The sequence below is a fragment of the Camellia sinensis genome, unplaced genomic scaffold, assembly GCF_055761805.1.
Source record: "Camellia sinensis isolate YWXY unplaced genomic scaffold, ASM5576180v1 Unanchor119, whole genome shotgun sequence".
NCBI lineage: Eukaryota > Viridiplantae > Streptophyta > Magnoliopsida > Ericales > Theaceae > Camellia > Camellia sinensis.
In genome coordinates this window covers 75001-92500 of record NW_028128997.1, presented here as the reverse complement: position 1 = coordinate 92500, position 17500 = coordinate 75001, and positions in this window count along the sequence as shown.

Sequence of the window (17500 nt, the reverse complement as noted above, 5' to 3'; positions counted from 1 at the left end):
CATGCCACAGCCTCGGCCTCGGCCCGCATGCCTTGCTACGGCGTCGCCCAACATGCAGTGCCACGGCCTCGGCCCGCATGCGATGCCACGGCCTCGGCCCGCATGCCTTGCCACGGCGTCGCCCAACATGCCATGCCACGGCCTCGGCCCGCATGCCTTGCCACGGCCTCGGCCGCGCATGCCATGCCACCGCGTTGCCCGGCATGCCATGCCTTGGCCTCGGTCAACATGCCATGCCACGGCCTCGGCCTCGGCCCGCATGCCTTGCTACGGCGTCGCCCAACATGCAGTGCCACGGCCTCGGCCCGCATGCCATGCCACGGCCTCGGCCCGCATGCCTTGCCACGGCGTCGCCCAACATGCCATGCCACGGCCTCGGCTAGCATGCCATGCCACGGCCTCGGCCCGCATGCCTTGCCAAGGCGTTGCCCAACATGCCATGCCATGCCACGGCCTCGGCCCGCATGTCTTGCCAAGGCGTTGCACAACATGCCATGCCACGGCCTCGGCCCGCATGCCATGCCACGGCGTTGCCCAGCATGCCATGCCACCGCGTTGCCCGGCATGCCATGCCTTAGCCTTGGCCAGCATGGCATGCCACGGCCTCGGCCATCATGCCATGCCACGGCCTCGGCCCGCATGCCTTGCCACGGCGTTGCCCAACATGCCATGCCACGGCCTCGGCCCGCATGCCATGCCATGCCATGCCTTGGCCTTGGCCAGCATGACATGCCACGGCCTCGGCCCGCATGCCTTGCTACGGCGTCGCCCAACAAGCCATGCCACGGCCTCGGCCCGCATGACATGCCACGGCCTCGGACCGCATGCCTTGCTACGGCGTCGCCCAACATGCCATGCCACGGCCTCGGCCCGCATGACATGCCACGGCCTCGGCCATCATGCCATGCCACGGCCTCGGCCCGCATGCCTTGCCACGGCGTTGCCCAACATGCCATGCCACGGCCTCGGCCCGCATGCCATGCCATGCCACGGCCACGGCCCGCATGCCATGCCACGGCCACGGCCTCGGCCCGCATGCCTTGCTACGGCGTCGCCCAACATGCCATGCCACGGCCTCGGCCCGCATGCCATGCCATGCCACGGCCCGCATGTCTTGCCACGGCGTTGCCAAACATGCCATGCCACGGCCTCGGCCCGCATGCCTTGCGACGGCGTCGCCCAACATGCCATGCCACGGCCACGGCCCGCATGCCATGCCACGGCCTCGGCCCGCATGCCATGCCACGGCCTCGGCCCGCATGCCTTGCTGCGGCGTTGCCCAACATGCCATGCCACGGCCTCGGCCCGCATGCCTTGCCACCGCGTTGCCCAGCATGCCATGCCACCGCGTTGCCCGGCGTGCCATGCCTTAGCCTTGGCCAACATGTCGAGCCACGGCCTCGGCCCGCATGCCATGCCATGCCACAGCCCGCATGTCTTGCCACGGCGTTGCCAAACATGCCATGCCACGGCCTCGGCCCGCATGACGTGCCACGGCCTCGGCCCGCATGCCATGCCACGGCCTCGGCCCGCATGAAATGCCACGGCCTCGGCCCGCATGCCTTGCCACGACGCCGCCCAACTTGCCATGCCACGGCCTCGGCCCGCATGCCATGCCACGGCCTCGGCCCGCATGACATGCCACGGCCTCGGCCCGCATGCCTTGCTACGGCGTCGCCCAACATGCCATGCCACGGCCTCGGCCCGCATGCCATGCCACGGCCTCGGCCCGCATGACATGCCACGTCCTCGGACCGCATGCCTTGCTACGGCGTCGCCCAACATGCCATGCCACGGCCTCGGCCCGCATGCCACGGCACGGCCTCGGCCCGCATGCCTTGCTACGGCGTCGCCCAACATGCCATGCCACGGCCTCGGCCCGCATGCCATGCCACGGCCTCGGCCCGCATGACATGCCACGGCCTCGGACCGCATGCCTTGCTACGGCGTCGCCCAACATGCCATGCCACGGCCTCGGCCCGCATGCCACGGCACGGCCTCGGCCCGCATGCCTTGCTACGGCGTCGCCCAACATGCCATGCCACGGCCTCGGCCCGCATGCCATGCCACGGCCTCGGCCCGCATGACATGCCACGGCCTCGGACCGCATGCCTTGCTACGGCGTCGCCCAACATGCCATGCCACGGCCTCGGCCCGCATGCCATGCCACGGCCTCGGCCCGCATGCCATGCCACGGCCTCGGCCCGCATGACATGCCACGGCCTCGGACCGCATGCCTTGCTACGGCGTCGCCCAACATGCCATGCCACGGCCTCGGCCCGCATGCCATGCCACGGCCTCGGCCCGCATGACATGCCACGGCCTCGGCCCGCATGCCTTGCTACGGCGTCGCCCAACATGCCTTGCCACGGCCTCGGCCCGCATGCCATGCCACGGCCTCGGCCCGCATGCCTTGCCACGACGTCGCCCAACTTGCCATGCCACGGCCTCGGCCCGCATGCCATGCCACGGCCTCGGCGCGCATGACATGCCACGGCCTCGGCCCGCATGCCATGCTACGGCGTCGCCCAACATGCCATGCCACGGCCTCGGCCCGCATGCCATGCCACGGCCTCGGCCCGCATGCCATGCCACGGCCTCGGCCCGCATGACAGGCCACGGCCTCGGACCGCATGCTTTGCTACGGCGTCGCCCAACATGCCATGCCACGGCCTCGGCCCGCATGCCACGGCACGGCCTCGGCCCGCATGCCTTGCTACGGCGTCGCCCAACATGCCATGCCACGGCCTCGGCCCGCATGCCATGCCACGGCCTCGGCCCGCATGACATGCCACGGCCTCGGACCGCATGCCTTGCTACGGCGTCGCCCAACATGCCATGCCACAGCCTCGGCCCGCATGCCGTGCCACGGCCTCGGCCTCGGCCCGCATGCCTTGCTACGACGTTGGCCAACATGCCATGCCACGGCCCCGGCCCGCATGCCATGCCACCGCGTTGCCCGGCGTGCCATGCCTTAGCCTTGGCCAACATGTCGTGCCACGGCCTCGGCCCGCATGCCATGCCATGCCACGGCCCTCATGTCTTGCCACGGCGTTGCCAAACATGCCATGCCACGGCCTCGGCCCGCATGCCTTGCTACGGCGTCGCCCAACATGCCATGACATGCCACGGCCTCGGCCCGCATGCCTTGCTACGGCGTCGCCCAACATGCCATGCCACGGCCTCGGCCCGCATGCCATGCCACGGCCTCGGCCCGCATGCCTTGCGACGGCGTCGCCCAACATGCCATGCCACGGCCTCTGCCCGCATGCCATGCCACGGCCTCGGCCCGCGTGACATGCCACGGCCTCGGCCCGCATGCCTTGCCACGACGTCGCCCAACTTGCCATGCCACGGCCTCGGCCCGCATGCCATGCCACGGCCTCGGCTCGCATGACATGCCACGGCCTCGGCCCGCATGCCTTGCTACGGCGTCGCCCAACATGCCATGCCACGGCCTCGGCCCGCATGCCATGCCATGGCCTCGGCCCGCATGACATGCCACGGCCTCGGACCGCATGCCTTGCTACGGCGTCGCCCAACATGCCATGCCACGGCCCCGGCCCGCATGCCTTGCCACCGCGTTGCCCGGCGTGCCATGCCACCGCGTTGCCCGGCGTGCCATGCCTTAGCCTTGGCCAACATGTCGTGCCACGGCCTCGGCCCGCATGCCATGCCATGCCACGGCCCGCATGTCTTGCCACGGCGTTGCCAAACATGCCATGCCACGGCCTCGGCCCGCATGCCTTGCCACGGCCTCGGCCAACATGCCATGCCACGGCCTCGGCCCGCATGACATGCCACGGCCTCGGCCCGCATGACATGCCACGGCGTCGCCCAACATGCCATGCCACGGCCTCGGCCCGCATGCCATGCCACGGCCTCGGCCCGCATGCCCTTCTACGGCGTTGCCCAACATGCCATGCCACGGCCTCGGCCCGCATGCCTTGCCACCGCGTTGCCCAGCATGCCATGCCACCGCGTTGCCCGGCGTGCCATGCCTTAGCCTTGGCCAACATGTCGTGCCACGGCCTCGGCCCGCATGCCATGCCACGGCCTCGGCCCGCATGTCTTGCCACGGCGTTGCCCAACATGCCATGCCACGGCCTCGGCCCCCATGCCTTGCCACCGCGCTGCCCAGCATGCCAATGCACCGCGTTGCCCGGCGTGCCATGCCTTAGCCTTGGCCAACATGCCACGCCACGGCCTCGGCCCGCATGGCTTGCCAGGGCGTTGCCCAACATGCCATGCCACGGCCTCGGCCCGCATGTCTTGCCACGGCGTTGCCCAACATGCCATGCCATGCCATGGCCTCGGCCCGCATGCCATGCCACGGCCTCGGCCCGCATGCCATGCCACGGCCTCGGCCAGCATGCCATGCCAAGGCCTCGGCCCGCATGCCTTGCCACGGCGTTGCCCAGCATGCCATGCCACCGCGTTGCCCAGCGGGCCGTGCCGCGGCCTCGGCCCGCATGCCTTGCGACTGCCTTGGCCAGCGTGCCATGCCACAGCGTGCCATGCCTTAGCCTTGGCCTACATGCCATGCCACTGCCTTGGCCAGCATGTCGTGCCACCGCCACGGCCAGCATGCCATGCCGGTCCGTTGCCCAGCATGCCACGGCCGTGGCGGCATGGCAAGCCACGGCCTCGGCCAGGATGCCATGCCACGGCCTCGGCCAGCATGCCATGGCACTGTCTTGGTCAGCATGCCATGCCATGGCACCGCCTTGTCCAGCACGCCGTGCCGCAGCGTTGGCCAGCATGCCTTGGCCGGCATGCCATGCCAATGCCTTGGGCCAACATGGCGTGCCACGGGCTGGGCCATGCCGGTCCGTTGCCCGGCATGCCACGGCCGTGGCGGCATGGCAAGCCACGGCCTCGGCCAGCATGCCATGCCCCGGCCTCGCCCAGCATGCCATGGCACGGTCTTGGTCAGCATGCCATGCCATGGCACCGCCTTGTGCAGCGTTGGCCAGCATGCCTTGGCCGGCATGCCATGCCAATGCCTTGGGCCAACATGGCGTGCCACGGGCTGGGCGAGCACGGCATGCCACGGGCTGGGCGAGCATGCCACGCCACGGCCTTGGCTAGCAGCAAGGCATGCCACGGCCTCGGCGAGCATGCCATGCCATGCCAAGGCCAAGGCCAAGGCCAAAGCCAAGGCCAAGGCAGTGGGCAAGGCCAAGTCCCTGTGCAAGGCATGGCCAAGGCCAAGGCAAAGGCCAAGGCCGCGGGCAAAGGCCAAGGCCAAGGCCAAGGCCATGGCGTGCCACCGCCTCGATCGATCTTTTTGAACATGATTCTTTTATAATCTTACCCAAACCGTGCAACACAATTAAAAATGCACTACAATCAATTTTAAATGTCATTCCCTATTTTTTTGCAATTTTTCTGGAGCTTTTCGAATTTTTAAAGCCCTTATTTGGCATAAAAAAATCAAAATAAAATAAAAAAAATGAAAAAAATAATTTAATAATTTCTATAATTACTAGTGAATCATCCTTTAATTATGGGAATTTTTCCATAATTTTTTGACTATTTTTATTAATTTTTATTATTTTTTAAGTATTAATATCGAAATAAATTAAAATAAAATATTTTCTGTAAAAAAATATTTTTTTTAATTTTTTTTATGGTGTATTAAATTATTTCCTACAACTTTCATGTTGAAAGTTTTGGCAAAAAACCATTACTTTTTAAAAAAACCCCATTATGACTCCTCGAACATGCTTGATGTTTCCTCCTGCCAGATTGAAAAGGGCTTAACAGGCTATTATAAGGGGGGGGCACCTCCCTTGCCCAGGGCAAGGCAGTGGCAGGTACGCCCCATGTTGGGCGCGGCCTGGGCTGCGGCCTTGGGTTACATGCACTGCGGCTCGACCGCGGCCTGGGCTGCGGCCTGGGGCGGCTCGGCCGCGGCCTTGGGCGGCCTGGACCGCGGCCTTGGGCGGCCTTGGGCGGCCTTGCGCGGCCTGGGCGCGGCCTTGGGCGGCCTGGGCGCGGCCTTGCGCGGCCTGGGCGCGGCCTTGGGCAGCATGGCGTGGCATGCGCGCGGCATGGGCAGCACGGCATGGCATGCGCACGGCCTGGGCGGCCTGGCATGCAGCCGGCCTGGCATGCCCGCGGCGTGGGCAGCACGGCTTGGCATGCGCACGGCCTGGGCGGCCTGGCATGCAGCCGGCCTGGCATGCCCGCGGCGTGGGCAGCACGGCATGGCATGCGCACGGCCTGGGCGGCCTGGCATGCAGCCGGCCTGGGCAGCACGGCATGGCATGCGCACGGCCTGGGCGGCCTGGCATGCCCGCGGCGTGGGCAGCGTGGCCTGTGCGAATACCGCGCGCGTGGTCTTTTGACCGCGGTGCGCGTGTTGCGCGCATGGTCGCGCACGCCTTTGCACGCCTTCGCACGCAACGCACGTCTAGTGATAAGAACCGCAGCCAAGGCAGCCCAGCCCCAAGGCCAAGGCCAGCAGCATGGCATGCCACGGCGAAGGCAGCCCAGCCAAAGCCAGCAGCATGCCATGCCAAGGCCAGCAGCATGCCATGCCACGGCCAAGGCAGGCCAGCCAAAGCCAGCAGCATGCCATGCCAAGGCCAAGGCCAGCAGCATGCCATGCCACGGCCAAGGCAGCCCAGCCAAAGCCAGCAGCATGCCAAGCCAAGGCCAAGGCCAGCAGCATGCCATGCCACGGCCAAGGCAGCCCAGCCAAAGCCAGCAGCATGCCATGCCAAGGCCAAGGCCAGCAGCATGCCATGCCACGGCCAAGGCAGCCCAGCCAAAGCCAGCAGCATGCCATGCCAAGGCCTAGGCCAGCAGCATGCCATGCCACGGCCAAGGCAGGCAAGCCAAAGCCAGCAGCATGCCATGCCAAGGCCATGGCCAGCAGCATGCCATGCCACGGCCAAGGCAGCCCAACCAAAGCCAGCAGCATGCCATGCCAAGGCCAAGGCCAGCAGCATGCCATGCCACGGCCAAGGCAGCCCAGCCAAAGCCAGCAGCATGCCATGCCAAGGCCTAGGCCAGCAGCATGCCATGCCACGGCCAAGGCAGCCCAGCCAAAGCCAGCAGCATGCCATGCCAAGGCCTAGGCCAGCAGCATGCCATGCCACGGCCAAGGCAGGCAAGCCAAAGCCAGCAGCATGCCATGCCAAGGCCATGGCCAGCAGCATGCCATGCCACGGCCAAGGCAGCCCAGCCAAAGCCAGCAGCATGCCATGCCAAGGCCAAGGCCAGCAGCATGCCATGCCACGGCCAAGGCAGCCCAGCCAAAGCCAGCAGCATGCCATGCCAAGGCCTAGGCCAGCAGCATGCCATGCCACGGCCAAGGCAGGCCAGCCAAAGCCAGCAGCATGCCATGCCAAGGCCAAGGCCAGCAGCATGCCATGCCACGGCCAAGGCAGCCCAACCAAAGCCAGCAGCATGCCATGCCAAGGCCTAGGCCAGCAGCATGCCATGCCACGGCCAAGGCTGGCCAGCCAAAGCCAGCAGCATGCCATGCCAAGGCCTAGGCCACCAGCATGCCATGCCACGGCCAAGGCAGCCCAGCCAAAGCCAGCAGCATGCCATGCCAAGGCCAAGGCCAGCAGCATGCCATGCCACGGCCAAGGCAGCCCAGCCAAAGCCAGCAGCATGCCATGCCAAGGCCTAGGCCAGCAGCATGCCATGCCACGGCCAAGGCAGGCAAGCCAAAGCCAGCAGCATGCCATGCCAAGGCCATGGCCAGCAGCATGCCATGCCACGGCCAAGGCAGGCCAGCCAAAGCCAGCAGCATGCCAAGCCAAGGCAAAGGCCAGCAGCATGCCATGCCACGGCCAAGGCAGCCCAGCCAAAGCCAGCAGCATGCCATGCCAAGGCCTAGGCCAGCAGCATGCCATGCCACGGCCAAGGCAGGCCAGCCAAAGCCAGCAGCATGCCATGCCAAGGCCAAGGCCAGCAGCATGCCATGCCACGGCCAAGGCAGCCCAACCAAAGCCAGCAGCATGCCATGCCAAGGCCAAGGCCAGCAGCATGCCATGCCACGGCCAAGGCAGGCCAGCCAAAGCCAGCAGCATGCCATGCCAAGGCCTAGGCCACCAGCATGCCATGCCACGGCCAAGGCAGGCAAGCCAAAGCCAGCAGCATGCCATGCCAAGGCCAGAGGCCAGCAGCATGCCATGCCACGGCCAAGGCAGCCCAGCCAAAGCCAGCAGCATGCCATGCCAAGGCCTAGGCCAGCAGCATGCCATGCCACGGCCAAGGCAGGCCAGCCAAAGCCAGCAGCATGCCATGCCAAGGCCAAGGCCAGCAGCATGCCATGCCACGGCCAAGGCAGCCCAGCCAAAGCCAGCAGCATGCCATGCCAAGGCCTAGGCCAGCAGCATGCCATGCCACGGCCAAGGCAGGCAAGCCAAAGCCAGCAGCATGCCATGCCAAGGCCATGGCCAGCAGCATGCCATGCCACGGCCAAGGCAGCCCAGCCAAAGCCAGCAGCATGCCATGCCAAGGCCAAGGCCAGCAGCATGCCATGCCACGGCCAAGGCAGCCCAGCCAAAGCCAGCAGCATGCCATGCCAAGGCCTAGGCCAGCAGCATGCCATGCCACGGCCAAGGCAGGCCAGCCAAAGCCAGCAGCATGCCATGCCAAGGCCAAGGCCAGCAGCATGCCATGCCACGGCCAAGGCAGCCCAACCAAAGCCAGCAGCATGCCATGCCAAGGCCTAGGCCAGCAGCATGCCATGCCACGGCCAAGGCTGGCCAGCCAAAGCCGGCAGCATGCCATGCCAAGGCCTAGGCCACCAGCATGCCATGCCACGGCCAAGGCAGCCCAGCCAAAGCCAGCAGCATGCCATGCCAAGGCCAAGGCCAGCAGCATGCCATGCCACGGCCAAGGCAGCCCAGCCAAAGCCAGCAGCATGCCATGCCAAGGCCTAGGCCAGCAGCATGCCATGCCACGGCCAAGGCAGGCAAGCCAAAGCCAGCAGCATGCCATGCCAAGGCCATGGCCAGCAGCATGCCATGCCACGGCCAAGGCAGCCCAGCCAAAGCCAGCAGCATGCCATGCCAAGGCAAAGGCCAGCAGCATGCCATGCCACGGCCAAGGCAGCCCAGCCAAAGCCAGCAGCATGCCATGCCAAGGCCTAGGCCAGCAGCATGCCATGCCACGGCCAAGGCAGGCCAGCCAAAGCCAGCAGCATGCCATGCCAAGGCCAAGGCCAGCAGCATGCCATGCCACGGCCAAGGCAGCCCAACCAAAGCCAGCAGCATGCCATGCCAAGGCCTAGGCCAGCAGCATGCCATGCCACGGCCAAGGCAGGCCAGCCAAAGCCAGCAGCATGCCATGCCAAGGCCTAGGCCACCAGCATGCCATGCCACGGCCAAGGCAGCCCAGCCAAAGCCAGCAGCATGCCATGCCAAGGCCAAGGCCAGCAGCATGCCATGCCACGGCCAAGGCAGCCCAGCCAAAGCCAGCAGCATGCCATGCCAAGGCCTAGGCCAGCAGCATGCCATGCCACGGCCAAGGCAGGCCAGCCAAAGCCAGCAGCATGCCATGCCAAGGCCAAGGCCAGCAGCATGCCATGCCACGGCCAAGGCAGCCCAACCAAAGCCAGCAGCATGCCATGCCAAGGCCTAGGCCAGCAGCATGCCATGCCACGGCCAAGGCTGGCCAGCCAAAGCCAGCAGCATGCCATGCCAAGGCCTAGGCCACCAGCATGCCATGCCACGGCCAAGGCAGCCCAGCCAAAGCCAGCAGCATGCCATGCCAAGGCCAAGGCCAGCAGCATGCCATGCCACGGCCAAGGCAGCCCAGCCAAAGCCAGCAGCATGCCATGCCAAGGCCTAGGCCAGCAGCATGCCATGCCACGGCCAAGGCAGGCAAGCCAAAGCCAGCAGCATGCCATGCCAAGGCCATGGCCAGCAGCATGCCATGCCACGGCCAAGGCAGCCCAGCCAAAGCCAGCAGCATGCCATGCCAAGGCAAAGGCCAGCAGCATGCCATGCCACGGCCAAGGCAGCCCAGCCAAAGCCAGCAGCATGCCATGCCAAGGCCTAGGCCAGCAGCATGCCATGCCACGGCCAAGGCAGGCCAGCCAAAGCCAGCAGCATGCCATGCCAAGGCCAAGGCCAGCAGCATGCCATGCCACGGCCAAGGCAGCCCAACCAAAGCCAGCAGCATGCCATGCCAAGGCCTAGGCCAGCAGCATGCCATGCCACGGCCAAGGCAGGCCAGCCAAAGCCAGCAGCATGCCATGCCAAGGCCTAGGCCACCAGCATGCCATGCCACGGCCAAGGCAGCCCAGCCAAAGCCAGCAGCATGCCATGCCAAGGCCAAGGCCAGCAGCATGCCATGCCACGGCCAAGGCAGCCCAGCCAAAGCCAGCAGCATGCCATGCCAAGGCCTAGGCCAGCAGCATGCCATGCCACGGCCAAGGCAGGCCAGCCAAAGCCAGCAGCATGCCATGCCAAGGCCTAGGCCAGCAGCATGCCATGCCACGGCCAAGGCAGCCCAGCCAAAGCCAGCAGCATGCCATATCACGGCCAAGGGCAGCAGCATGCCATGCCACGGCCAAGGCAGCCCAGCCAAAGCCAGCAGCATGCCATGCCATGGCCTAGGCCAGCAGCATGCCATGCCACGGCCAAGGCAGGCCAGCCAAAGCCAGCAGCATGCCATGCCAAGGCCAAGGCCAGCAGCATGCCATGCCACGGCCAAGGCAGGCCAGCCAAAGCCAGCAGCATGCCATGCCAAGGCCTAGGCCAGCAGCATGCCATGCCACGGCCAAGGCAGCCCAGCCAAAGCCAGCAGCATGCCATCTCAAGGCCAAGGCCAGCAGCATGCCATGCCACGGCCAAGGCAGCCCAGCCAAAGCCAGCAGCATGCCATGCCATGGCCTAGGCCAGCAGCATGCCATGCCACGGCCAAGGCAGGCCAGCCAAAGCCAGCAGCATGCCATGCCAAGGCCTAGGCCAGCAGCATGCCATGCCACGGCCAAAACAGGCCAGCCAAAGCCAGCAGCATGCCATGCCAAGGCCTAGGCCAGCAGCATGCCATGCCACGGCCAAGGCAGGCCAGCCAAAGCCAGCAGCATGCCATGCCAAGGCCAAGGCCAGCAGCATGCCATGCCACGGCCAAGGCAGGCCTGCCAAAGCCAGCAGCATGCCATGCCAAGGCCAAGGCCAGCAGCATGCCATGCCAAGGCCAAGGCCAGCAGCATGCCATGCCACGGCCAAGGCTGCCAGCCAAAGCCAGCAGCATGCCATGCCAAGGCCTAGGCCAGCAGCATGCCATGCCAAGGCCTAGGCCAGCAGCATGCCATGCCAAGGCCTAGGCCAGCAGCATGCCATGCCACGGCCAAGGCAGCCCAGCCAAAGCCAGCAGCATGCCATGCCAAGGCCTAGGCCAGCAGCATGCCATGACACGGCCAAGGCAGCCCAGCTAAAGCCAGCAGCATGCCATGCCAAGGCCAAGGCCAGCAGCATGCCATGCCACGGCCAAGGCAGCCCAGCCAAAGCCAGCAGCATGCCATGCCAAGGCCAAGGCCAGCAGCATGCCATGCCACGGCCAAGGCAGCCCAGCCAAAGCCAGCAGCATGCCATGCCAAGGCCTAGGCCAGCAGCATGCCATGCCACGGCCAAGGCTGGCCAGCCAAAGCCAACAGCATGGCATGCCAAGGCCAAGGCCAGCAGCATGCCATGCCACGGCCAAGGCAGCCCAGCCAAAGCCAGCAGCATGCCATGCCAAGGCCTAGGCCAGCAGCATGCCATGCCACGGCCAAGGCAGGCCAGCCAAAGCGAGCAGCATGCCATGCCAAGGCCTAGGCCAGCAGCATGCCATGCCACGGCCAAGGCAGCCCAACCAAAGCCAGCAGCATGCCATGCCAAGGCTTAGGCCAGCAGCATGCCATGCCACGGCCAAGGCAGGCCAGCCAAAGCCAGCAGCATGCCATGCCAAGGCCTAGGCCACCAGCATGCCATGCCACGGCCAAGGCAGCCCAGCCAAAGCCAGCAGCATGCCATGCCAAGGCCAAGGCCAGCTGCATGCCATGCCACGGCCAAGGCAGCCCAGCCAAAGCCAGCAGCATGCCATGCCAAGGCCTAGGCCAGCAGCATGCCATGCCACGGCCAACGCAGGCCAGCCAAAGCCAGCAGCATGCCATGCCAAGGCCTAGGCCAGCAGCATGCCATGCCACGGCCATGGCAGCCCAGCCAAAGCCAGCAGCATGCCATATCAAGGCCAAGGGCAGCAGCATGCCATGCCACGGCCAAGGCAGCCCAGCCAAAGCCAGCAGCATGCCATGCCATGGCCTAGGCCAGCAGCATGCCATGCCACGGCCAAGGCAGGCCAGCCAAAGCCAGCAGCATGCCATGCCAAGGCCAAGGCCAGCAGCATGCCATGCCACGGCCAAGGCAGCCCAGCCAAAGCCAGCAGCATGCCATGTCAAGGCCTAGGCCAGCAGCATGCCATGCCACGGCCAAGGCAGCCCAGCCAAAGCCAGCAGCATGCCATATCAAGGCCAAGGCCAGCAGCATGCCATGCCACGGCCAAGGCAGCCCAGCCAAAGCCAGCAGCATGCCATGCCATGCCTAGGCCAGCAGCATGCCATGCCACGGCCAAGGCAGGCCAGCCAAAGCCAGCAGCATGCCATGCCAAGGCCTAGGCCAGCAGCATGCCATGCCACGGCCAAGGCAGGCCAGCCAAAGCCAGCAGCATGCCATGCCAAGGCCAAGGCCAGCAGCATGCCATGCCACGGCCAAGGCAGGCCAGCCAAAGCCAGCAGCATGCCATGCCAAGGCCAAGGCCAGCAGCATGCCATGCCACGGCCAAGGCTGCCAGCCAAAGCCACCAGCATGCCATGCCAAGGCCTAGGCCAGCAGCATGCCATGCCACGGCCAAGGCAGCCCAGCCAAAGCCAGCAGCATGCCATGCCAAGGCCTAGGCCAGCAGCATGCCATGCCACGGCCAAGGCAGCCCAGCCAAAGCCAGCAGCATGCCATGCCACGGCCAAGGCAGCCCAGCCAAAGCCAGCAGCATGCCATGCCAAGGCCAAGGCCAGCAGCATGCCATGCCAAGGCCAAGGCCAGCAGCATGCCATGCCACGGCCAAGGCCAGCAGCATGCCATGCCACGGCCAAGGCAGCCCAGCCAAAGCCAGCAGCATGCCATGCCAAGGCCTAGGCCAGCAGCATGCCATGCCACGGCCAACGCAGGCCAGCCAAAGCCAGCAGCATGCCATGCCAAGGCCTAGGCCAGCAGCATGCCATGCCACGGCCATGGCAGCCCAGCCAAAGCCAGCAGCATGCCATATCAAGGCCAAGGGCAGCAGCATGCCATGCCACGGCCAAGGCAGCCCAGCCAAAGCCAGCAGCATGCCATGCCATGGCCTAGGCCAGCAGCATGCCATGCCACGGCCAAGGCAGGCCAGCCAAAGCCAGCAGCATGCCATGCCAAGGCCAAGGCCAGCAGCATGCCATGCCACGGCCAAGGCAGCCCAGCCAAAGCCAGCAGCATGCCATGTCAAGGCCTAGGCCAGCAGCATGCCATGCCACGGCCAAGGCAGCCCAGCCAAAGCCAGCAGCATGCCATATCAAGGCCAAGGCCAGCAGCATGCCATTCCACGGCCAAGGCAGCCCAGCCAAAGCCAGCAGCATGCCATGCCATGCCTAGGCCAGCAGCATGCCATGCCACGGCCAAGGCAGGCCAGCCAAAGCCAGCAGCATGCCATGCCAAGGCCTAGGCCAGCAGCATGCCATGCCACGGCCAAGGCAGGCCAGCCAAAGCCAGCAGCATGCCATGCCAAGGCCAAGGCCAGCAGCATGCCATGCCACGGCCAAGGCAGGCCAGCCAAAGCCAGCAGCATGCCATGCCAAGGCCAAGGCCAGCAGCATGCCATGCCACGGCCAAGGCTGCCAGCCAAAGCCACCAGCATGCCATGCCAAGGCCTAGGCCAGCAGCATGCCATGCCACGGCCAAGGCAGCCCAGCCAAAGCCAGCAGCATGCCATGCCAAGGCCTAGGCCAGCAGCATGCCATGCCACGGCCAAGGCAGCCCAGCCAAAGCCAGCAGCATGCCATGCCACGGCCAAGGCAGCCCAGCCAAAGCCAGCAGCATGCCATGCCACGGCCAAGGCAGCCCAGCCAAAGCCAGCAGCATGCCATGCCAAGGCCAAGGCCAGCAGCATGCCATGCCAAGGCCAAGGCCAGCAGCATGCCATGCCACGGCCAAGGCCAAGGCCAAGGCAGCCCATCCGAAGCCAGCAACATTCCATGGCAAGGCCAACGCAGCCCAGCCAAAGCCGGCGGCATGCCATGCCAAGGCCAAGGCCAGCCGCATGTCTTGCCACGGCCTTGTCCCGCAGCGTGGCGTGCCTTGGCCTTGGGCTAGAACATCGCATGCCACGCCCTTGGCAAGCAATCCTGTCCCTCGTGTAATTGCCATTTGGTTTGGCTTTGACTTACGTATATGTTGCCCTGCGAAATGCTTGTCCCTCGGGTAATAGCCGGTTTGGTTGCCTTTGACTTGCGAACACGTTGCTAGTGCTTTCCCCAGTGGAAGCTTGTTGGGAAAAGTATGTCCCTCGGAAGTTGCCTGTTGCGTTTGTTATTTGCATTCGAGCTATCCGATGCTTGCTGGGTTTCTCTAAGAGTTTTTGCACGTTCGTCGGGCTTTTTAATTATTTATTTACTCATAAAAATTATAATAAAATAAATTAAAAATAAAAAAATAATTAAAAAAATTACTATAATTACTAGTGCCTCATCTTATAATTGTTGGAATTTTTCTAGAATTTTTTGAGTATTTTTAGTAATTTTTATTATTTTTTAAGTATTAAAATTGAAATAAATTAAAATAAAATATTCCGGTGGCCAAATATTTTTTTATAATTTTTTTTATGGTGTATTAAATTATTTCATACAACTTTCATGTTGAAAGTTTTGGCAAAAAACCATTACTTTTTAAAAAAACCCCATTATGACTCCTCGAACATGCTTGATGTTTCCTCCTGCCAGATTGAAAAGGGCTTAACAGGCTATTATAAGGGGGGGGCACCTCCCTTAAGGCTGGCCAGCATGGCCAGGCCACAGGCCACGCCTATGCCTAGGCGGGCGCTTGGCACATGCCATCGCTTGGCTTGTGGCATTGGCTTGTGGCATCGAAACTACATAGCCAAGCACGGGATGCGTCGAGTGGCGGCCCGCGGCGGTGGCGGTGGCACGTTGGCCTAGGGCAGCATGCCATGCCACAGCCTTGGCCAGCAACATGGCATGCCAAAGCCTTGGCCAGCAGCATGCCATGCCCTGGCCTTGGCAAGCATGTCATGCCACGGCCTTGGCCAGCAGCATGCCATGCCACGACCTTGGCCAGCAGCATGCCATGCCCCGGCCTTGGCCAGCATGTCATGCCACGGCCTTGGCCAGCAGCATGCCATGCCACAGCCTTGGCCAGCAGCATGCCATGCCACAGCCTTGGCCAGCAACATGGCATGCCAAAGCCTTGGCCAGCAGCACGCCATGCCCCGGCCTTGGCAACCTTGCCAAGCCACGGCCATGGCCAGCAGCGTGCTATGCCCCGGCCTTGGCCAGCAGCGTGCCATGCCACGACCTTGGCCAGCAGCTTGCCATGCCCCGGCCTTGGCCAGCATGTCATGCCACGGCCTTGGCCAGCAACATGGCATGCCGCGGCCTTGGCCGGCAGCATGCCATGCCGCGGCCTTGGCCGGCAGCATGGCAAGCCCAAGCCTTGGTCAGCAGCAGCATGCCATGCCAACGCCTTGGCCAGCAGCATGCCTTGCCACGGCCTCGGCCATCAGCATGCCTTGCCACGGCCTCGGCCATCAGCATGCCTTGCCACGGCCTCGGCCATCAGCATGCCTTGCCACGGCCTTGTCCAGCAGCATGGCATGCCCGGCCTTGGCCAGCAGCATGTCATGCCACGGCCTTGGCAAGCATGCCAAGCCACGGCCTTGGCAAGCATGCCATGTCCCTCGGGTAATTGTACAAGTTGCCTTGCGAAATGCATGTCCCTCGGTTAAATTGCCATTTGGTTGGCTTTGGCGTGCGAACGAGTTGCCTGTGCTTTCCATGTGGAAGCTTGTTGCGAGAAGTATGTCCCTCGAAAGTTGCCTGTTGCGTTTGTTATTTGCATTCGCGCTAACCGGTGCTTGCTCGGCCTCTCTAAATGTTTTCGCGCGTTCGTCGGGCTTCTTGGTCCTTCGGGGGGTGATTCGTTTTGGGGGGCTGGTGCACAGTGTACGTCGTGGCGCGTGAGTTGTGTTCGGTTTGTGCGAGTTGGACGGATCCCTGCCTGTGCAGCGAACTCCACTGGTGCATTCCTCCATGTCCCTCGGGTTGTCTTCGACTCGCCTTCGGGTTGCTTGCGCTTCCCTAGTGGAAGGTGCCTTGCAAAAAGCGTGTCCCTCGGGTAATTGCCATTTGGTTGGCTTTGACGTTCGAACGAGTTGCCTATGCTTTCCTAGTGGAAGCTTGTTGCGAAAAGTATGTCCCTCGAAATTTGCCTGTTGCGTTTGTTATTTGCATTCGCGCTAACCGGTGCTTGCTCGGCCTCTCTAAATGTTTTCGCGCGTTCGTCGGGCTTCTTAGTCCTTCGGGGGGTGATTCGTTTTGGGGGGCTGGTGCACAGTGTACGTCGTGGCGCGTGAGTTGTGTTCGGTTTGTGCGAGTTGGACGGATCCCTGCCTGTGCAGCGAACTCCACTGGTGCATTCCTCCATGTCCCTCGGGTTGTCTTCGACTCGCCTTCGGGTTGCCTGCGCTTCCCTAGTGGAAGGTGCCTTGCGAAAAGCGTGTCCCTCGGGTAATTGCCATTTGGTTGGCTTTGACGTTCGAACGAGTTGCCTGTGCTTTCCTAGTGGAAGCTTGTTGCGAAAAGTATGTCCCTCGAAAGTTGCCTGTTGCGCTTGTTACTTTCATTCGCGCTAACCGGTGCTTGCTCGGCCTCTCTAAATGTTTTCGCGCGTTCGTCGGGCTTCTTAGTCCTTCGGGGGGTGATTCGTTTTGGGGGGCTGGTGCACAGTGTACGTCGTGGCGCGTGAGTTGTGTTCGGTTTGTGCGAGTTGGACGGATCCCTGCCTGTGCAGCGAACTCCACTGGTGCATTCCTCCATGTCCCTCGGGTGATCGCCTTTAGGTTGTCTTCGACTCGCCTTCGGGTTGTCTGCGCTTCCCTAGTGGAAGGTGCCTTGCGAAAAGCATGTCCCTCGGGTAATTGCCATTTGGTTGGCTTTGACGTTCGAACGAGTTGCCTGTGCTTTCCTAGTGGAAGCTTGTTGCGAAAAGTATGTCCCTCGAAAGTTGCCTGTTGCGCTTGTTATTTGCGTTCGCGCTAACCGGTGCTTGCTCGGCCTCTCTAAATGTTTTCGCGCGTTCGTCGGGCTTCTTGGTCCTTCGGGGGGTGATTCGTTTTGGGGGGCTGGTGCACAGTGTACGTCGTGGCGCGTGAGTTGTGTTCGGTTTGTGCGAGTTGGACGAATCCCTGCCTGTGCAGCGAACTCCACTGGTGCATTCCTCCATGT